The sequence below is a fragment of the Furipterus horrens genome, unplaced genomic scaffold (genome assembly GCF_987537825.1).
Source record: "Furipterus horrens unplaced genomic scaffold, mFurHor1.1.pri manual_scaffold_6, whole genome shotgun sequence".
Lineage (NCBI taxonomy): Eukaryota > Metazoa > Chordata > Mammalia > Chiroptera > Furipteridae > Furipterus > Furipterus horrens.
Window position 1 is genome coordinate 172839548 of NW_028327176.1, and position 23334 is coordinate 172862881.

General features: G+C 40.8%; 1 protein-coding gene across 1 annotated transcript in view; it reads right to left on the reverse strand.

Annotated features, from left to right (window-relative positions):
* NHSL1 (NHS like 1) overlaps positions 1-23334 on the reverse strand; it is a 216397-nt gene that overhangs the window by 141209 nt on the left and 51854 nt on the right. The window lies entirely within an intron of this gene.

A 23334-nucleotide genomic window follows, 5' to 3' on the forward strand; every position in this document is an offset into this window, starting at 1 on the left:
ATGTGTACTTCCCTGTCTGCAGGTTATCTTTCAATTAAAAGTTAAAAAGAAATCAAGGATATAGAACATTGTTCTTTTTTTGTAACACACAGTGCATCATTGTATCAATTTCACAAAGTTACACTTAAATATAAAGGTGTCTACTAGGTTTTCCAATAAGTCATTTTGGGTTACAAATAAGACAGTGAAGAGAAATGCAGATTTGTAACCAAAAGCCAAGGAATAATAGACAATGTTTCTAATAATGTGAAAATCTAATATAAACCTAAGAGTCCCTATTTCTTTGTTTCCTAACTCCAGATAGAGAAACAAAATAGCATTTATTTTATTGAGCTAGTAAATCATTGATCAAGAACCTAAAATCATCTAATGAAGACCATCATCTCTTCATTTTCCTAACATGGCCTGCCTTCCCTACTCTTCAGAACCTTGCTGGTGATTCCTAAGGGCCAGCACAGAGAGAAACTACCTGCCCCCGCCCTAACAGTCATCTGTCTTTCTAAGTACTACTGAAAAAAATCCCTGAGCGTGGACCCATCTCTGCAGTGTTCACGGATCCAGATTTGTTCGAGCAGACTGAAAGGAGGGCAGCTTCTTCTTGTAGGGTGGGAGAAACTAGAGGATTCCACCAATGCTGAATCTTGCCTCTCTTCCTTCTAGGATGACAGCATCCTCACACTATAATGAAGATGAAATTACAGCAAATGACCTTCTGCACATTCCTTTTTAATTCAGGTCACACTTGTGTTTTCAATCCTTCGATTGCAAAAGGTGCAGGAGTCAAAGTTCAGAGCTCAGAGTCCAGCTTTCCATCAGATCCTGTCTGACCAGCAGCAGCTCACCTACTCTCGGTGTGTTCAAGTTCACCCAGCTGTAAAATTAGGATCAGATTTGTTTACCTCTCAACATAGGGACACACTATAACCTAACAAAACATTCTAAGCTACCTAATTGTTTTGAATTGTCATAGAGTTTTCAAAACAAATTCTACACAGAATGGTGTTTTATGGTAACCTATACTATATGAAAGAGATTTTGGAACTCTTTAAAGTCGGTCTTTTTCTTTCATAACAAATGAAGAAATAATGATGCTAATGAAATTAGAATTGGCTTATCTAACAAAGTGTGTAACCCAGATACCCTGGAAACCTTCAGTGTCTCATTGAGGGCTTGAGATACCTTGAGATTATCAAATGACAGAGGTTCGGTATGGTCCAATCTGATCTCAAGGCAGGTCTCGGGTTGGGTCAGGCTAGTAGTATCTGTAGAAGAAACCAGAAAGTAACTTTCCAATGTCACCTACATGTCTTTCCTGTAGACCGGTTCTGAAAGAATTCAGGATAAAATACTCTGGATACTCAGACAAAACTATAGTAAATTTTAAATGAAGTAATACAGAGGTGCCGCCTTCTTTCAACTTGAATTGGCAAAGCCTAGTTCAAAAATTTAACAGCGTTTATCAGCACTATAATGGGTCATTAAACTCTAGGTGGTGCGGCAATAAAATCCTAAGAACTTTCTTCCCAAATACCTTTAAACTTCTACTTTTTAATCAAAAGAGAACACTGCCAAGCAAAATCAACTGCAATCCATGCTTTCTTGGGTTCAGACCATTTGTTTCTTATTAAATTACAGTAAATTTAAATGGAAAAATAATTTTTGGTGCTTTTAAAAATCCAGAATTTTACTTAAAATTTCCTTAATGGTTTTAGTAAGCATAGAAGTCAGACACTTAGATCTTAATATCCTCATTAGAATTTATATATTTGGCAATTATGGGGACCAAAAGCTTTAATTTGTAAGAGGGAAAATTATGTTTTACAATAATCCTACCGCCAACATTTTAAAAAATGTTTTTACAAAATTCACCCCACAAAAATGGCAATTTAATTCTGTAACATGATATGTCTGCATGTATCACTGTACATCACAATACAACTATCCATTTGGAAAATGCTGCCTCCATTTTTAAATCATTTGTTAACCATCTGAAAGTATTTTGTCATGATCATTATGAAAACATCGAATTCAATAGAAGACAAAGGATTCTATTCCAACATTGTGCCTTTATTTACCTTTTAAGAAATTACATGTATATGACAGAATTCCGATCAATTGGAAAGGAGTGACTATAAAATTGGGTTCCTTTATAAATCTAAACCACTTATCCTGGAACTTTGATCTAAAGTAAACCTCTCCAGGATCGTTAGGCATCTTTCGGTTATATTCTTTGACCTGACTTTTTAACTCTTTCGTTCTAACACAGCAACCATATCCACTGTTATTTTATCCTCTTGTTTTATGTACACCCAATCTCAAGCTAAACCAACACCTGGGTTGTTCAGGAAATGCAAAACATTCTTTGTAGTCTGTCGGAAAACCCTTTAACCTTTTGTCACACATTCAGTTCCATCCCGGGACACATGTTACTATTGCTCAACTGCACCTGTCATGCAGAAAAACACATGTTCTTTAAAAAAATTAGCCTTTGATAAATAGAAACTGATGACTAATTCTGAGCACAGAGCTTTTCTTAAAGCAGGCAATAGCTCTATAAAAACTCTGGAATTCATTTAGTTTAACAAAAACAAAACTATGGTTAAAAAAGAAGGAAATGTATATGCTTTTCATAAGAAGATCTATCAGATTACAAATCCTTAAAGCACAATAAATGTCATTATTCCTTCAGACTCTCAGCAACATGCATACAATGAAAAATAAGAATTAAACTGAAAATTTTTTTCAAAACGTAAAGTGAAGCATCAGATTTATTTTTAAAACGTGTTATTTAAAAGTCATTATCAATTGACAAGAAAGTGCAAAGAAATATACAGGAAAATCCCATGCACCCTTCACCCAGCCTCTCCCGGTATTAATATCTAACATAACTATAGTACAGTATCAAAACCAAGACACTGACAATGGTACAAACCATATATCTTATTCAGATTCCAGCAGTTATACGGAATGATGTGTGTGTGTGTATGTAGTTCTATGCAATTTTACCATGTGTCACTTTGAAGAACCACCACCACAATCAATATTTCATCACCATAAGACCTTTATTACCACAACCACCCCATCCCTAAGCCCTGACGATCACTAATCTGTTCCCCAACGCTGAAAATAAGTTATTTTATTTGAAGTTCATTTTTGTTTTGTGTATCAATAGTTCATTTCTTTTTACTACTATTATTCCATGGTATGGATATACCATAGTTTGTTCAACTAATGAAGGATACATGGATACTTTCTAGCTTTTGGCTATTACAAATAAAGCATCTATTAACAATTGTATAGAAGTTTTTATCTCTCTCAAATATATGTCTAAGCGTGCAACTGCTGGGTCATATGGCAACTGCATTTCTAGTTTTAAATGGAAGTGCCAAACTATTTTCCAGAGTGGCTATACTGGCAATAGAAGAGTTACACACTTTCTCCATATCCACACTAGCATTTGGTGTCAATTTTTACTTTGGCTATTCTGAGTGGTACATGTAGTGGGATCTCATTAGGGTTTTAATTTGCATTTTTCTAATGGTTAAAAATGTTGGACATCATTTCATATGCCTGTCTGGCTTCTGTATATCCTCTTTACTGAAGTGTCTGTGCATATCAATACCTAATCCTAGGTCCCGAAGATTTTCTCCTGTGTCTTTATCCTAGAAATTTTATAGTTTTATGTTTTACATTTAAGTCCACTATCCGTTTTGAGTTTAGATCATGATTCATTTTTTCCCCCTATTGATGTCCAATTACTCTACCACCGCTTATTGAAAAGACTCTTTTCTCCTTCCAACTGCTGTTCTCCTGTCAGGAAGTGAGCATATTCTTGTGGATCTACTTTTGACTTCTCTGTTCTGTTCCACCGATCAGCTGTCTACCCATTTCCAATACCACAATGTCTTGATCACTGTAGTTATACAGGTCCCAACATCAGGAAGAGTGATCATTCCACTTTGTTTTTATTTTTCAAAGTTGTTTTGGCTATTCTATGGCCTTTCCCTTTCCATATGAATTTTAGATAAGTGTGTCTATTTCTATTTAAAAAATTGCTGAGACTTTGACAGGAATTATGTTAAATCTAAAGTCAGTTTGGAGAATTGACATCTTTACTCTGCTGAATCTTCCAATCCACTGACATGGTATTGTATCTTGAATCATGGTATGTCCCATGGTAGATATTTCGCTCTTCTTTGATTTCTTTCAAAAGTGTTTCATCATTTTCAGCATACAGATCCTGTACAGGTTTATATTTATTACTTCATTTTCTTCAGAGCAAATAAAGATAGTGCATCTGAAATTTCAGCTTCCATAGAAATGCAAATGATTTCTGCATGTTGATAGATTTAAAAATATGTATTCAATCTAGTCTTAGATCTTTTCCAACAACTTGGGGCACTGATCATTTCCCATGAATAATGTAGCAAAGAGACTCCACTTGAACTAAACAGGGGCATGCTGCTTGTTCCTTTCATGATCAGTCTGCATAAATGTTTAGAATTACACCCTCATCATCAAATGTGTTAAGAACCCATGCATTTAAGGCACGGTTGTGCTGTGACAAATTAAAGCAGGATTCCTTCCTAGACAGTAGACATCATCATGGTAAAACATGTGAAGCACAGTGAAATTCCTCCAAAAACCAAAGAAACTGCCAACGTGAACAAAAATGAACTCCACTCACATTGTTACTTGCTGGCCTCTGTTTCCTTTTATGAAAAGAAGAAAGATGCCTTCCACTCTCAAAATTAGCTACTTAAGCAAGTGGCCAAAATGTAATGATTAGTTTTAAGCGTTTGAAATGGTTTGCTGAAAGAAGAACAACAATTTATAGGGGAAACCATTTGAGGATTCTGAGCATCTTAAAAACAAAACACCACTCACTGTGGTGACTGGCGTCCAGATGAAGCTTGGTGGCACCTGCAAAGTAGTAGTGCTCATGTGAGATGGGCTTTTACCAGACAATTACTGGACACCTGTGTGCCAGACCCCACACGGGAAGCTGAGGAAGAAACAGGAATGAGTGCAACTCCCCCGCCCTCAGGTGGCGCACAGTCTAAACAGGAGGCCAACTTAACATTTATCGTTATAAATCCTTACAGGAAATAACCACATCTAGTTTAGTCCAATATCCCATTTTCTCACTTTGAATCTCTCAGTCTATGAACAGCTCACCCCTTTAAAATGGAAACCTGTCAGACATACTAAGTGCTACCAAGGAACATAGCGAAAGCCGGCTCAGGGGCAAAACAGTTCCATACCAATTCCAGATCTATTTTCATTTTTCTTTGAGAGAAAAATTGCACAACTGTACCAACCGCACGTAGAAGAGAACGTGTAAAACATACTGGGAACTTTCAGCTGTGCCTGGAACTGATTTAGAACACTACACAGAGCCTGGGGAGCAGAGAGGTGTAGGCAAGTTAGCCTCTAGGAACAGAGGACAACAAAAAGGTGTTCAGGGCCAACGGTGTCCAGCATCAGGCGTCACACACAAGTTCCCTCACAAGCATTCTGTAAGTTTCTTTATTGGTGGAAGCTTTGCTAAATGAGCTGACCACCCCCAAAATCAGTTATGCTGGTTGACTCAACAGCTCTACATATTTTACTTTAGGAAGTCAGACTTTTTCTAAGAAAGTGACACCACGCCCGTCAGTCAACGAAAGAGAAATATAAAGAAGTGTGCTAGAAATCTTACGTAGTTTCCCAAAGACAACTAAGCAGAATGCTAACTGCCTTCAGGATGTTCCTATGCATTGCAATTGCTTTTTTGAAATCCACACAAGAGAAGTAATAATCCAAGGCACCAGTCCTTAACCTCTGATACACACTAAGGACACTTTTTACAGAAAGCACATACACATAAATGTTACCTGTGAAATCCATGGACCTCAGGTAAAGAATCCCAGCTCTACAGCATGGAAACAAATGAGGCAGAGGTGTGGGCAGTGGCTCTGGCTAAGCCCTTGCAGAAGGCCCATCTCCCTCATTCCTCACCTAAGACAATGCCTGACACTGAGAACTCAATAAAGAACAAGTGAATGAATGAACTATGAGTATGTTGCCTGCACTATGATTTTGTCATGGCAATCTGTTCCAAAGCAACGAAAATATCTGATTTCCTTAAATATTGTCTTCACTGACACAAACTCTCTACCTTGTTTTTTCACTTTTTCTTTTAAAATAATTATAGACTCACAAGAACTTGCAAAAAATAGTAGAGATCAGAGTACCCATCACCCAGCTTCCCCATGCTGAGACCTTGGAAAACTGCAGCACGTTATCAGCAGCAGGACCACAGATCTAGCTTAGATTTTACCTTTTTGTTTTGTTTTGTTTTGTTTTGCACATGCTCATCTATCTCATCTATTTAATAACCTTTGTATTCTCACCTCAAAAGAGTTTTCCAGAATTAAAATACTGCAGCCATCAAAAATAGAACAGATTTTTATCAGCCGTAAGTATGTGGCAAGGAAATTCTGAACAGGAAAAAAAAAGATAATGGTGTTGGTTCTCTTGGCACTATTCCAGCAACGCTCCCCCCCCCCCCCCCCGTGTCCCCACCTTGACTTCATTATTTGATTGGAAGGGTACTTCTAAGACATTAGGCACAACCACAAACGCAAATTTCTATCGTATCATCAAAATGATTACTTACAGAGAGTGAGCCTCACACCATCTTCATCTGATGAAGGTAACTTTGGACACTGTTAGGGGTCTGTCCATTCAGTACTCTCTCTGCTGAAGGAAGCTGCTTGCAAAGCTCGGGGTCGGGGCATGGGGTGGGGAGGGCCAGGACTCTGAACTGCCACCACGCAGGACAAAAGTGCGTTACTATAGAAAGTACATGCTTTCTGGAGTCAGAAATTGGGGTTTATGCCATACCTTCCAATTCCTATTTGTATCTTTTTAAACAATCTCGCTTAACTTCTCTGAACTCAAAATTATTATTGTTCTGCTTCTTAAACAGAAATTTGGTAAGTTCAAAGTTAATAATACAGCTGAAGGGGCTTCATAAAGCAGTGAAGAGCTTCAAGAACGCTAGTTCCTAAGACTTCCGCACAGCCAGCTGTTCCCAGCCCCATGTCCGGCCTACAAATGACAACCTACACATGGCTGTTCCTCCGTGTCCTCCTCCCTCCAGCCTGGAGAAGAAATCAGTCTGCACCCTCTCTCCCCTCCTTTCCCTCCCGCTCCTTCCCCTCATGCAAACAAAACATTTCATCCCCCACAGAGGAGCTGTTACCACTGCCTCATTCCCATTTGCTAAGACTGTGATTAACTGATGTATCAATCATCATCATAAAATTTCAAAACAACAAAATGATACTTGCCACCACAATGTCCATCACGATGAATGTTTTAAATGTTTACTCATTTGCCGAGCCTACAGAGTCACCTGCTTATTCCGCATATTGGCCTTGTCCCTCCACGCCAACTCTACAGGCCGGGACCAAATCCTCTATGATAAGTGCCCCATCCACTTCACAGCCTCTTGCTACCAGCTGCCTGGCATCCTGTCCCCAATGCCGGTATTTCGTGGCACAAGTCATGCTGTTTATTGCTTCTCTGTGTTCTGTGGCTGCCCCTGCATCTGGCTTACCTGTGCTACTTCCTTCACACCTGAGACAGGACCTCCTCACAGAGCTGGTGCCCCAGAGTCGGATAAAATACTCTCCAGTGCTTCCCTATACCCTGTGCATTGGCCGGTAATGCTCCACACTGCTTAGTAATTATTTTCTCTTCTATCTCTCTCTCTCTCTCTCTTCCATCTCATAAAGAACAACAGTACGTTATCTACCTTTGTACCTCCAGAAATGAGCACCACGCCTGACACTCGGTAAGCACTCAAGCAATACATTCATCCATTCACTGAATGCAAGCCACAGCATTAATGAACGTTATGAACAGAGATGAATCTGCCCGAGTCTCCTTCTTTTATGTTTTTGACATTATTTATAGCAATGAACATCACTTCAAAATACACCATCACTTGATACAACCAACCAAAAGGAAAAGAAAGTGTCTGCACAAATCAGAAGGCAAAAACACCTCTTTTGGTCCATAAGCAAAAAAAAAAAAAGCAAAAAAAATGTATAGCAATGATTGCCAATCTACATATTACACCTTAAAATTGTGCAAGTTTCTTTGACGTTGAGTTGGAAGTGAGATGGAATCCAGTCAGCATTAAAATGGTGAAGCTCTGCGTTTTTCTTCAGTGAATGAAAGCTTGGGGAACCAAGAAAAACACGTTGCTCTGCGCAGAACAAAAAACGTGATGATGCCTCATAAACAGGAGGACCATCAGTAGTTGCAGCCACAGGGTGCGGTTCCCGGTGTGCGTCCCTCCATCCAGTAAGGCTCTAACAATAAATGCAGAGGTCTGCTTCTGAAGGATAACTACTTAAAGAGAACATACTCGGGAGACCCAAATGCATGCTTTGTGATGTCTTTAAAACTCATGCGTGCTACAGAGTGGATCAAAAAAAACTGTGGTACATTTACACAGTGGAATACTACACAGCAGAAAGGAAGAATTCCTACCCTTTGCTGCAGCATGGATGGAACTGGAAACTATTGGGCTAAGTGAAATAAGCCAGGTGGTGAAAGACAAATACCATATGACCTCACCTAATACCGGAACCTAACGAACAAAACAAGCAAAATAGAACCAGCGACATGGAAACAAGGAACAAAATGACAGCAAGAATAGAGAGGGCGGTGGGGGGTAATGGGAGAAAGAAGGGGAAGGGTCTAGTTAAGGAACAAGTATAAAGGACCCATGGACATGCACAACAGGGTGCGGACTGACTGTGGGAGCAGGAGTGGGAGGTAGGCGGGGCAGGGGAGCGCAACGGGGGAGAAACGGGACAACTGTAACTGAACAATAAAATTTTAAAAAATGAAAAAATAAATTAAAAGTTCCACAATCTAGACCTTGGTAGTGACTACAAGAGGAGGCAGTACAGTAGTCCCCCCAATCCATGGGGGTTAAGTTCCCAGACTCACAGTGGATAGTACCAAACCCTCCATATACTATGTGTCTTCCTGCATATACACGCACTTCACTCCAAGGAAGCGCTTTACGGCTTCCCTTTGGCACAGCCAAATAGCCAGCAACCCTACTCTTGTGCTTTGGGGCTATTATTGAGTAAAACAAGTGACTTGAACACAAGCACTGGGATACAGTCGGTCTAAAACCAAGCGGGCTACGAGGTGACTAACAGGTGAGGAGCGTCTACAGCATGCCCTGGACAATGGGATGATTCACCCGCCATGCAGGACAGAGCGGGGCAGCATGGTCATCACACTGAATTTCAGGACAGCATGCGATTCCACACTCATGAACTGTGCTCTGCAATTTCCCATTTAACATTTCGGACTGTGGCTGACCACGGAAAGTGAAATTGTGGGTCAGGGGCGACTACTGTATACCTCTTTGGGGCCTCAGAGATGCAAGTCCCCTTGAGGCCCTCTTGGGCAATGCTGCGGTTTTAGCTGAGCATCCTCACAGAAGAGCTGCCTCCTCCCCAGCTCCCAACACTGACCTTCAACACTGCGGGCCCCCAGCCTCACACACACAGCCTAGCCTCGGGGCAAAGCAGCCGCTCAGCAGGGAAATCTGTTCTGCAACAGTGAGCCCCAACAAAAGAATTCTAGACCAAGGTACTGCTTTGTCCAAGCACATATTTTAGTTCACAAGAGCAAAAATCATACGAAATGAAGGCTTCATTTTGTTTGAAAGGCACTAACATCTGTCAGAAAAATCATGGGAACTACTTTGAATGACATGTTTTTCATACCAAATGATTTCTGAGATAAAGGAAGTCAGTTTTCAACAGCAAACAGTCGCAAGGCTTTTAAGTCTTAGCACTAATAATCCAAACACAAAAACTATATTCACATATGCAACAGAATTTCAGCAGCTGGTCTTTAAAAAATAGCTCCTTTTCAGATTGCATATGTGCAAATCAACTTTAACTGGCAGAAGAGTAAAGTTGCAAGTTTTATATGTTTCAGCGCAACATTGTATCCAAAGACTCCTGTGTTCTCTGTAAGAGGCACTGTTAATAATATGATAGATCTCTACAGAACAAACTTGTTTCTTGAGTCTATGAAGTTTGAAAAAACTTGCTACCTACCCTGAAAGCTTTATTTTTAAAAACTTTTTTTATTTCAGTCAACTTTTCATAAAGGACACTCCTGGTCCATAGCTATGGACTAGAGACTGCAGTTACTGCTTGAAATAGGATGATTTGTCAAAAGATAAAGCTGAAGGAGTGTCCTTCAACAGCTACTATCAACGAAACTCTACAATTTATAAAACAAACAACTGTGTGAGTTACATCATAATATACAAATACATTCAGTAGATGATTAGGACTATCTATGTCTTCCAGGGGATTAGGAAAAAACCCTTAAACACAGGAAAGATATTTACATGATAGAAAAGTTTTGTTCATCCCCACTATACTGTACCTCTGCTGTCAGTGACTATTAAATGCTAGGCATGTGAAGAGGAACAATGGTTTTCATAATATGTATGAGCCCAGGAAACCATGCAAATATACACGCATATATGTATTTTCCTATAGGGAGAATAAAGCTTACCCAAAGACTACACAATCCCAAAAAGATGAAAAATTGCTGATATAGACAATACATGCTGGTGAGTTCCCAAAAAGTATTACTTCTAAACAAAGTGTTCAAGAAAGGCGGATGAGGAAGTAAGATTTTCTATCAGCCTCAAAGGGAGTAGAGTTTCACAGGCCAGAGCTAATAGAAATGGTGCACTTCCGGAATGGTGGGTGTGTGAGCTGGGAGCCAAAACTGGCAGAGCATCAATGCCAGGAAGGCCCTAAGACACCATACAGGCCACTCGGGCATGCTGGAAATACATCACTGAGGGGCACACACAACCCAAGGGTCAGACCACTCAAGTGCCACTACCACCATTGACCGTGTGACCTTGACCAAGTTTATTAATTTAATTTTCCTCTTTAAAATAGTGACATCGCTATCTCCTACCACACACGCTGTTATAAAGATAATGAGTACAGTGTGCTGAGCACAGGACCTGGCAGACAGAGATGCTCCATAATTATCACTGTTATCACCAATATCCTGATTGCCGTCCAGCACCACCCCATTCCCAGGAATGTCCACAGTAAGGGAGAGATGTGCTCAGCTGCATGACGCATCTCAGGCCCCTGGCATCATGCACTAACTTCCCTTACAGCTGACCTGAGGAGTCGCCAGGACACTCACAGCTTTCTTCCCACTATCATCCCCACGGGCTTCAACTTGGACAAGAAACACAAGTGGGCTGTTTGTCCCCACAGGATTCTACTAATATCTCCTCCCAAAGGACCCCAAACAAGGCTTCCAGCGAACTAGGATTTGAAGAGAAAGAAGAATTTGGCCTGGAGGCTCTATTAGTTAGGCATTCAGGAGTAGCAAATACTAGAAATACATCTTAAAGACATAAGCGAAAAGGGAAGTGTCCAGGCATTGACAGTTCAAAAGATGAGATCACAGAAGTCTCTTCTCACTCCATTTTCTTGTGTTTCTTCCTCTCTTCATAGTTCCAGCCCAAGACCTATGGTGGGTTCTGACAGTTTCAATGAAACTCCGATGATAATTCTGCTCTAGGTCTGGGACGAGTGTCCTCACTCACACTACTACTTCCGAAGCAGCATGGATCAAGACAGAAGTGTCCCAAAAGGAAAAAAAAAAAAAAAAATTAAAACAAAAAAAGTTGGGAAAGGTGCAAAAGCACATAGCCATCAAAGGAACACTTAGCTAGACTAGTGCCTTAAAGAAATCCAGTAATTTTGGCATTATATTCCCATTTGTTTAAATGTATCTGTTAGAACTGTCTTGGTTACAAGTGGCAAAAAAAAAAAAAAAAAAAAAAATCCCAACTCAAAATGGCTCAAACTGAAAGATAATTTGTTACATGACTAGTGAGAAGACTGCATGAGGAGATAAATCATGACTGGTCTAATAAGCAAACCCTGAAACCCGTTTTCCCCTGTGCTTGATAGCTGACTTCCCAGTTAGCCTGGCAGGCAAGACGACCACTGGCCCAGTGCTGGCAATGAGAGGGAAGAACCAGGCCTCTGAGAGGCTTTCTGCTTCGTGCTCAATGGGGCTCCTCCTCTCTAGCACTGAGAACAGAAAGTAAGGGGCAGAAGGAGAAGTCAGCACATGCAAGCAGCCTCAACCTCCATGACATCACTGAGACGCTGAGCCAAGATAAATGAGAAAAATAAAACTCCAGCTGACACCACTTTGGCTGAGTTCTGTTACGTGCAGCTGAGAGCATGCCTAGAGCTGGTGTGGCAGACCAAGGACACAATTTCTTTCCATCTTGCCTCATCGTGTTCTTATCAGAAGACAGCAGCTCTTACCAGAGGATGACACTAACCACATTAGTGTCAAGTGAGAAATAATGCATGGGAAGTAAGAGTTCTTCCTTTCCAGTGACTTTTTTAAAAGAGGAAATCCTTCTCATAAGTCCTTCAACAAGAGTCTTGCCCTATCTTGTAGGCTAAAACTATATCAGATGCTTACACGTAACTCAAGTGGCAAGGGAAAAAGAATTTCAATGAATTACTCTTGAATTGGAGTCACTTTTTTGAAGAACAAAAAATAAAAATAAAAAAAGAGGTTCTGCTAATAAGAAAAGTAGACAGCATATAGATACTTGGCGGGCCACTAACAACACCAATTGTACATAAAAATCAACAGTTAGTGTTTTAAAGTGCTTTTTACACAAACATACCTCACTAAAATAGAGTTAAGAGTGACACAATTTCTCAGTCTACTTCTGCTGCTTCAATGGAACAAGGGTGATTTCATCTTTACCATCATTTCAAATTTAAAGCATTATTAAATACACACATGTACCAAATGTAGCCACAGAACATGTCATAAAATAAAAATGTACATAAAAGCTAAGCATTAAAGGCAGCCTAAAAACATAGAAAAGAAATGCCATGTAATAAAATATGTTGAAACTACCACATACTTCTGGGAGGGACATTGGTCCAGCCACTCTAGAAGCCAAGTTGGAAGGAGCTATGAAAATTTTAAATGTCTCAAATATTACTTCTGACCACCTCTCATGCTGAACACGCACCCATGTATAGGAAGACACATAGAAGAACAAAGCCAAAAAACAAAAAACACTGGCAGCCATCTAAATGCCCAATTGCAGGGGAATGACTGAAACTATGGTACATCTAAAACACAGAATACTATGTGACAATAAAAGAGAGACAAGTACAAATGTACTGCTTTGTAATAATCTTCAAGATATATTGTTCTAGCCCTGGCCAGTGGCTCAGATGGTTAGAGCATTGTCCTGATACGTCAAGGTTGCAGGTTCGATCCCCAGTCAGGGCACATACAAGAATCAACTAAAGAATGCATTAATAAGTGGAACAGCAAATTGATATTCTTCCCTCCCTCCCTCTCTTCTCCTCTCTCTAAAATCAATAAATTAAAAAAATTTTTTAAAGATATATTGTTCTAATCATCAAACTTGTTATGTGATTAGAAATTAATTATTTCAACCACTAAAAAGAAGTGGTAATTACGTGGTGTGATAGAGGTGTTAATTATTACTACAATGTCAATAGTAATACAATATACATAGATGTATCAAATTAACAAGTTGTATACCTCAAATTAACATGTTATATGTCAAATATATTTCAATTTCAAAAAATGCGTTGTTCTGATAGAAGCAGAAAGTTGTATAATGTGGTTTGAAGGATAATTTCCATAGGTAAATATAAATGCATAGTAAAAGAGTGAAAATACTGTTTACCTCTCTGAGTAGGGGACTATGAAGGGGTAGGGTAGTCAAGGAGAATTGCAATGTTTGAATAATTTACTATGAGTTCCCATATACAAAAAATATATAGATATTTATAATTAAATTGACATATTAGTCTTTCAATCAGCTTCCTTTTTAACTAGTCTGACACAGAAGCATTTGCCTTTTATTTATGGACTTCAAATATATCTTCCCTGTACTACATGAGCTGGTTTGCAGACTTTAAATAGCACTGAACAAATTAAACACACACTTTAAAAAAATTAACTTCCCTTGTAATTCCACTGCATTTAAAAACCACTTGACTGAGAAAATAAAATATCTTATTTAAAGGAGTGGGCACTGGAGACAACACTTAGTTCTGGCCAGACTACAAAGCATATTTATGCCTTCATAATGAGCTGCCCTTAATTGTATTTGCATTAGCTCTCTATTGAGAGCTAATGGAATTAGAAGCAGATTCAAAGTAAATCCTTAGAAAACACCACACCAGAACCCCACCCCCTTTTTTAAAATGAAAAGTGAACTGGTTCTCGAGGGTAAGTGAGAGCACCGCAAGCGGGTAAGGAAAGCTGTTTAAATGTTGGCTGGTATTGTGCTTTTGTTACCGAGCAAAGGGGGGCTTGTTCACATGGTGCCCTGGTGTATGGCCCAACAATTAGAGCTGAGAAAAACAGGTCTTTATTTACAATACTGTATTCCAACCTGGTGGGGGTGGGGGGGTGGGCTGTGAGCACTCCAGCTCAGAACTCTGTTCTCCCACGAGACCCAGCACTTCCCTTGCTCCCCAAAAGGCTATAAACCAACCCCGAACCCAATAGTTCCCCATCCCTTATCTGTCAGCTCTCTCCTTCAGGATCTGGGGTACAACGTCATCAGCCTCTGTATAATGGTCCAGGAAAGCATGTGCCATGTTACACTGGATCATGGTGAAGTTCAGGAAAGGCACAAATCCTAAGAGAGTGTCCTGAATGCCCATGTTCTGAGTTCCAAGAGTCCAGACAGAGTCCGGGGCTGCAAGGTTGAATCCCTGGTGGCTTTGGAGCCAGCTGGAGCAGGCATGATCAAAGCAGCAGCACACCTGCTTTCTACTAGCCCAGGCCACATGGCCAGATCATCACAGCCGCTACATCATGACTCTCTCTCCTATAAAACAGACCTCACGGTGGGCTCGTTGGGTCCCTCTGCAGTCTTTCAAACCATGTGGCCCAGCATGCCAAATGGCTGCTGCTTTTCATTTAAATCCTAGCCATGGCCTGTGACACAGTGGGTAGGGTGACCAATTGTGACCACCTGGAGGAATCTTGAGCAGGCCCTGTGAGCTCTCCACCACCACTTTATGGTCAAATTCCCTCCCATCTTCCTGACACCAGGCACTGGCCACAACTATCTGCATAACTAAGAAACTAGCTACCAGCCAAAGATATGCAAAGCACCTTAAAAGCTGTATTATTTCCTTCCCCCATCCCCAAGACCATAGACTTTGCCCCCCCCCCACCATTACACTTTTAACAAAGTGTAGGCCAAAGTATTCGCTATTTTAAAAAACAGCCTATAATAAAGCCCAAGTCTAAGTTTTACACAGATAGCTGTTCCCAATACTGAGACATCTTTTATTCTTTCTGATTGAGGTAGGGTTTTAGATGATGACATCTGGCCTCTTGCCCTTCCCTGTTATCAGACCACCAACTGATGCGTGCTACACGCAAGTCACTCCGGTGATGGCCACCATAGGTGGGAAACACCGTGCCTGGGTCCAAAGAGCATGAACCAACTTTTCCCCTGCTGACAAATTCAGGCAAAGACTCTTTTTCCATTTCATCAACACTCCGCATGGGAATGAAATGCCAATAAAACAAGGAAGTACATAGGCCCAAGGGTCTGATTAGAGGAAAAGGCAGAGCAAGCAGAGAGCTGGACACTGGGAAATTCCCCAAAGGCATGCTACTGCCCTCTCCCCGCCCCTTGTGAATGACCAACTGCCCTGCATCCTGGCTGCAGTGCTGGTGGGGCCACCAGACTGCCACTGTCTGCCCAAGTGATCCCCCAAAGCACCCTGAAATTTGTGAGCAATAAAAGAAAGGAAAAATGTCTGATGAGGACGCTGAAGTCCCTGGAGAAGTAATGGGGGAGAGAGGTGGGCAAAGCTGGAGCAGCAGGAGAAAGATGTAGAATGAGCAAGTGCAAGGCTCACGCCTAAGAGGCTGGGAAGGAACCTGCTGCTTCGCTCCCCAAGGTCCGCGTATTTCCACAATGCTTAAGCAGGGTCCTGAGACCCTCTTCTTCCCAGATTCCCATCTTGGGGACAGCCACACCCAAGGGCATTTTCTTGAGTGCTGTGGCAGACACTGCTGGTCTGCCTATCCAGTATCCATGTCCTACTTCTTCCTTCCTACCAGTAGCAACCTGGATGTTGTTGGGGATGACAATGTTCCCAATTTAAAAAGCTACATTTTCTTTCCTCCTGTATAAATAAGGCCACATGATATAATGTTGGCCAAGAGGATGTAAGTGGAAGTTGTGGGAGGGGGCTTCTGGGAAATCTTTTAATAAGATGAGGCAATTGAGCTGGTGCTCACCTTTTGCCCTTTGCCCTTTGCTCCTCCTCTTCTTCCTGCTTGGAACCTAAGAAAGATGCTGGAGATGAAGCACCCATTTTATGACTATGAGGTGACAAAGATACACACTAAGGATAGCAGAGTGTAAATCCTAGAGTCTGATGGTGGCCTCATAAAACCACCATACGGCCCTGAACTTCTCGTTACAGGAAAAAAAATAAACATTCACATGTGTTAATCACCACTGTTTGGGATCTGTTACTTGTAGCTGAATGATGACTAAATGAAACAAGTGCTTGGTAATATTTAGCAGGCCTGGTTCTGACATGAGTTACTCACTGAATCCTCTCAATAACCAGACCAAGTGGCTACTATCTAACCAAATCCCCATTTCTAGCCGAGGAAACTGAAACACAGCAAATTTAAATAGTATTGCCTAGATCACAAATGTAGAAAATGGCAAAGCTGGGATCTGAGCTGAGACGGAATAGGTCTGGGGGGAAAGTGAGAAGGCCCAGCACTCCTGTCTTAGCTTCCCAAGTTACAGAACCCTCAGCCCTACAGGCTACTGCAGGGTGTGGCCCAGGCCAGTGGCCTCCGCTCACACCCTCTGGCCACACAGGAGGCAAGCCTTCCAGCCCTGCCCTCCTGGCAGCAACCTGACAAAAACCACGTTGCTGCATGGTTCACGGTCCTCTTACGGTAGGCTTAATGCTGCCTTCTAGTCCCTTCTTGTCAAGACAGCTTTTCTGTTAGTGAAAATGATGTTTCTATTCATAAACATATTCCTGATTATCTTTAACTACAAAGACATTCAAGTTATATACGTTTAAGAAAACTCCTTGATATAGAAATAATGGAAGCAACCAAGCTAGGTTCTTAAAATAATTTAAAAATATTTTTTTAAATTTTTAAATAGTAAGAGGAGGAGATGGAATATGTAAATTCAAATTAAAGTCCCCTGACTTGAAGTGCAATGCCCAAGGTCACGCCAGTATCTACAATTCCTGCTTATGTCTCTACTGACATGGAAGCAGACTGTGCTCTACTTCAAAATATCTGCTCTCTTCAAATTTAGCAAAGTCCCAGAAATAATAAATTTAAAGTCTGATTTGCTACTTTTGAAGCAGAACAAATAATGAAATTCATGCACAAGTTTTATTTATCAAGGTTGTTTCTGAAATGCATGCCAAAGAAACATGTACGGACTCCATACATCACAGCACAGCTAATATTACTCCTATACAGCTGCTACCTGAGGTTAAACATTTTCAAGTCTAACTTCATAAATATTAGACAGTTCCAACGCCGCCTTTCTTGAACACTGACATACTAGTCAATGAGGATCCTCTACAGCGTAGCAAAACTTATGGTAGGGGCGTTCCAGGCCAATTCTTGATATTACATCTTCTCTAGTGAGAGAGGTTGGGTAAAAGGAAGGGACATAGGGAAGGAATAAGGGAAGGAGAGACAGAGAGAAAGAGAAAGAGAAAGCAGAAGAGAGGAGAAAGTGCATTCAGTGTACTTTCCCACCCCAAGTATTTGGGTCAATGTTTAGCAAGTGCACAGGTGCTACTGCAAATCTGGATAAACCAGACCACAGGGCCCACTTGAACCCGAAGGGAGGGGCCTAGAACAGGTCTTGCTAGAATTTTGGAACCAGTCACCATTTCCCCCTCCTCCCACCAATACTATTAGTAACAAGGGAGTAAACTCTAGAAAAACAGTCTAGTCAGCTAGAACCAGGTCAAAGAAACACAATGAATTTAAGTACATAAGTCACTGTTCTTAGGGTTAACCCAGTCTGGGGTGCAGAGGTAAACCTGTCCACCATCCATCAAGCCACAAGTCAGAAGAAAGTGATCCTCAAGCTCTCAGCGAGGGTCTGTGCATGACCTAGAAGCACAAGCACTGCTCTCCAAGGGGCAACAGGGACGCAGAAGTGACCTAAATGCAGCGCTGCTCTTCATGAGGTTACCATCTGTTTGGGAAGATAAATTACCTCGCTCCCATAAAACAAGAAGCAAATCAAGGGAGCCTATAATTAAAAGCAAAAGTGGGAAGTCAAATATTATTGTAACTCAGGGGAGTGGAGGAAGACTATAGAGACTCTAAGGGATGGGATGGCCACATGGTGATGGAGAGACTTAACTATAATGGAAAATGTTGGCGAAGCAGAGCAGGAAAGAGATCTTTTCAGGCAGTGGGAAGGAACACAGGCAACAAGTACCTGAAGTGAGGTTAGTGTCCTGGCTTCTTACAAGAACATCACAGGAAACAAGACAAAGTGCAAACCCCACCCTAATGAAATCCATTTACTTCCCAGACTCACTGAAAAGGTTAATCAGTCAATTGCCTCTCCCATTTTCCTCCCCCTTTCTCCCCCCTCACAAGCCACCCTTCTCCATTCAAAGACATCAAGTTCACCTTTCACTTACTCATCCATCCATTAATCTATTCATTCCTGCCTCCCTTCACTGTTTGTTAGTAGAGAAAACACTGTTTTCCAGCATAGGGAGTTGCCTGTTAAGAGAGATGAAGAAGAGAAAGTCATGCTGGTGAAACAAATAAAGAATGAAGAAAAAATGTTTTTAAGATATGAGATAGCTATTAGCTAAGCTTGACAGAGCTTCTAAGTGTGTCAAGAACTCTACAGAACTGCAGGTATCACCTTCACATTACCATACTCCCAGAGGAAAGACAGGTCGAGTACTATGGAAAGGTATACACCTACCTCCCTATCAGATCTCAGCCCAGTCCGATGCTGTTCAAACTGCCCTGTGTCCAGTGGAGCACAGTGAACTGTCAGGCCATGACAGCTTCATGCTCACATCTGCGGCTGTCATTGCTGCTCAGGTGTGGACTCTGACGATCAGACACTCCTAGTAAAGCTTTGTGCCCACTTTCAGGTTTTGAATAAAACTCTGTAGATACCCAGAGGCAGAGCAAAAGAGAAGTTTCAAAAATAGAAAACATCCATTAGCAAATTCATTAATTAGGGGCATATGGACACTTTCAGATGGATATGATTTTGTATGCCACTATTTAATAAGCATTAATTCACAGAAACTTAAAACAAACGTCTTCCTTTAGGGAAAGCTATGCAGGCATTCTTGGTCATGTTAGGGGAGGAACACCTGTTTAGATCAGTACTTCCTAGTCAAGGCCATACATTAGCCACCTAAGGGGATTTTGCTAAGAGTGACATGTCTGGGCCCCAACACCAGGTTCTGATTCACTAGGATGAGAGTGATGCTCAGGTATGTACATTTTGAAAAAGTTCCTCCAATCGGTTCCAACACACACATAAAACCTTTCTTTCAAACAATGGTCTTGAATAGCCTACCCCACTTTGAGTATTCTGTAGGACCTTCATCAGTAGTTCTGTTCGAGTCCTGTACAATTTAAAAGAGGAAACACTTTTCAAATAATAAACATACCAAGCTGAGAGCAAAGCATTGCTTGAACATATATTCTGACTCTCCATTTAGATCATTGCAGAAAAACCACTCACCTGCTTAGTATGACTTAAAGGGTTCAACAAGATAAGGAACCATTTTAATAACATATTTAACTATAATATTCAGAAGAAGATATAAAGAGAACTGAAGAAACACTAGTATGGTAGGGAAGAATATTTTTCCTTCTTTCTTGTGCTTCTACAGAGTTTTATGCTCTTCTAAGACACTTTCGTAGCAAAGAAATAATGACCCACACAGGGTGATTTGCCAGTAAGGAGGTACCACTTCAATCACATCTAGATGAACCAGGAAGTCTGTTTGACACCTGGCTGTGTGTTAAGTCTAATTTTCTAATGCTTGATATTAAAAATACATATACACAATCTCACACGTCAATTATATCTCGAAGCTGGAGGACATTTTTAAAATAAATTATAAAAATACATATAAATCATCACCTAAGAAGCCAGTGTCCATGGGTTCTGACCCTCTCAACCTCTGGAGTCTCATGCCTTAGCCCCTGGGCCCGGGTGTCCTGATCTGCCCTGGGAGCCCCTCCCACTTCCTCTGCACTGTCCAGGTCTGTGCATGAGAAAGGAGGATACAGATCATTTTTAAAAATGAAATAAAAAACTATGTAGATACCAAATGGTCGAGCAAATTTTTTCCAAGGTAAGTGCTTATTCACAGAGAAAAGAACATAAAACTGTGATTATTAAAAGCTAGTTTAATTTAAAATACAACAAAAATCACTGACTCCAGTAGTCATGGGAGGGACTGATTAGCAGTCATGGGAGGGCTTGATCGGCTGTTACCTTTCATACCCACCATTCCCACCTAATGAAAGGACTTGCCAAAGACATTCACAATATATACTTAAGTGAGAAAGCAAGTTCAAGCAGTGGATATAGAGTGTGTTCTCCATGAAGCTTTTAAAAAGGAGGGTAGAGTCATGTAGAAAAAGTTGGGGTCCCTGAAGCTCTGAAGTTAGGCATGGCCCTTTTTCTGGAAAGGGGGTCCATAGTTTCTCTGTAAGACACTCCTCAGTAATTGTATTTGAATCCAGAAAGGCGTCCACTATTCCAAAATGGTGAAGAACTACTGCTCCAGAAAGAAAGTAAAAATATAAATGAGCTGACATAATCAAAAGCATATCCCTCTTCAAAGAATTAACTGATTTGAAAATATACTAGTACAACATGCACAAATGAATGATAACAAGACAAGACAAATTCAAGGACCAAGAAAATCACAGAGATTGAAAAGGTTTGAGAAACTACACTGAACAATATGAACCAAAATTACAGAAATAATTTTTTTTATTTCTAAGAACTGAAGGGGACTAGTAGATAAATTATTAAGATGCAATCTTCAAGTTAAAGCCACAGAAACAAACGAAGTCCACCCTAACCTAATGTCAAGTTTTTAAACTGTATTTAAAGGGAAAAAAAAAAAAAAAAACACAAAACAAGATATGCCTTAGTACCTGCCAAGGAAGAAGATGAGATAACATTTAAGATGCAAAGAATCCTTCAGATTTAAGTGAAAAGAAAGAAGGGCTTGAAAGAAAATCTGCACAAAGGAAATTATCACCACTGCCCCAGAGCTGAGGCAAAATCCTGGGTTCTTTTGAAGGTGGAAGAAAGTGTTTCGTGACCTAAATGATCTGAAACAATTCATCAACAAGTCCAACATCTGAGAAGGTCACATTGAAAGCAGTAGAGTAGAAAGTTAATGAAAGATACTTATGCACCACCCCCCAAAGAATTTAATGTTAGCAAATGTTATATTTGCTAATAATATCAGTAGATTGTTTTGAGATGGGCTAACAACCAACTTCACAAAGGAGTCATTACTATAATGATGGAATATGACTTACTCGAGAAGCTAAGTTCTACATCAGTTCCAGAAAAGAGGTCAAGATGCTGGCTGCTAATATAAAATAAGAATTAATTGAAACAATTTTACTACAAATGCCAATGGGAAAAGTGGAAATACGAGCATTTCTTTAGCATTTGTTCTGTTTTGTTTATAATGTTATTCTAAAAGCATGCTGAAACACAAACACCTAAGATTGAAACAGATACACTTTTGAATTGTGAGGGGAATGAATTCTAGAACCAAAAAACATGTGTTAATATTCCCAAATTTGGGTCCAGCAATCACAGCCTCCTTCAGCTGAGCAGTTCACGACAATGTTGCCTAGTGTCCCAGAGTGAGAGAAAGCTACAGAGACCCCAATTCTCAAATATCATCCGATGTGCTGTCTGATGTGCTGGGTACCCAGAGCAGAAGTAGGGAGCAGAGACGGGAGAGCAAAGGACAATTCCATCTTGCTCAACACACAAGCCGTGGCTGGGGAGGAGAGATGGGTTGAGTAGGGGGCTACCACTATAGGAGCAGTGCTTCTGGACAGGCCCAAGGAGCTAGTTTTGGGGTGAGAAGGGAGCAGTGAGAAGGAGGGGAGTGCTGGACTGATCAGGCCATAGTGACATCAACATGAGTGCCCACCCCCACCCTCATCCCCAGCTTTCCCCTGAAGTCACTGCTGATATATTAACATCAGAGTCAAGACATCTGAAGAAGACTGAATCTTGCTTGAATCAAGTTTGTCAAGAAGGGCTAACCACACTACAAACAGTATGCAAGTCAAATATATGAAAAGTTCAGAACTGCGCATATATTGAATAAGCATGTATCATTATCATCCAATTTCGTTCCATGGAAAAACAAAATTTTCAAGTCCATTCCAGAAGGATTCAGCATATAAGAATGGTGGAGGATAGCACAAATGTCTCAATTATATCTGGTAGCTTATCTTATGAACTGTCTCAAATACAGATAGAAAGAACTCCCCTTCTTTTTTTTTAAGTACTATTGAATTTTTCTTGATTACCCACTCACCCCCAAAATGCATGCAGAGTAAGAGTGAGGGGAGATACTCAGATGTAGCCCGTGTATACAAAAGCCAGAGCAGAGGAACACCATCACTTCGCACAGCAAGGCTATGCTTTGGACTCATTCCAGCAGAGACAGCCCTGCGTCTGCTGTCTGCTGGGTCCTTCTCCCACGAGGCATGTGACTCGGGGAAACATGCCCAGCCTCTGAATGCCTCCGCTTCTTCCTTTGCAAAATGAGAATCACACCACCTAACTTGCGGAGATGCTGTGAAGACTGAATGAGATAAGGAATGTAAAAGCAACACCGCAGTGTGCAGGGGGTGCTCAGGACACAGCTGTCTATTGGGGGATCAGACAAAGAACTCAACGTGTTTTAAAGCAAATCTATGTTTAAATGTTCTGGTCTACGAAAATAAATAAATATACAAATAAAAAGCTAGCAGCAAGGTAAACAAAAGGAGGTGGGCTGGGATGACGTGGCCACAGAGAACTACAAGAATAAGATTTGAAAGGCCCCGGACAGTACACGACAGCTCACAGAGACAATGAAATTAGCCCTGAATAAT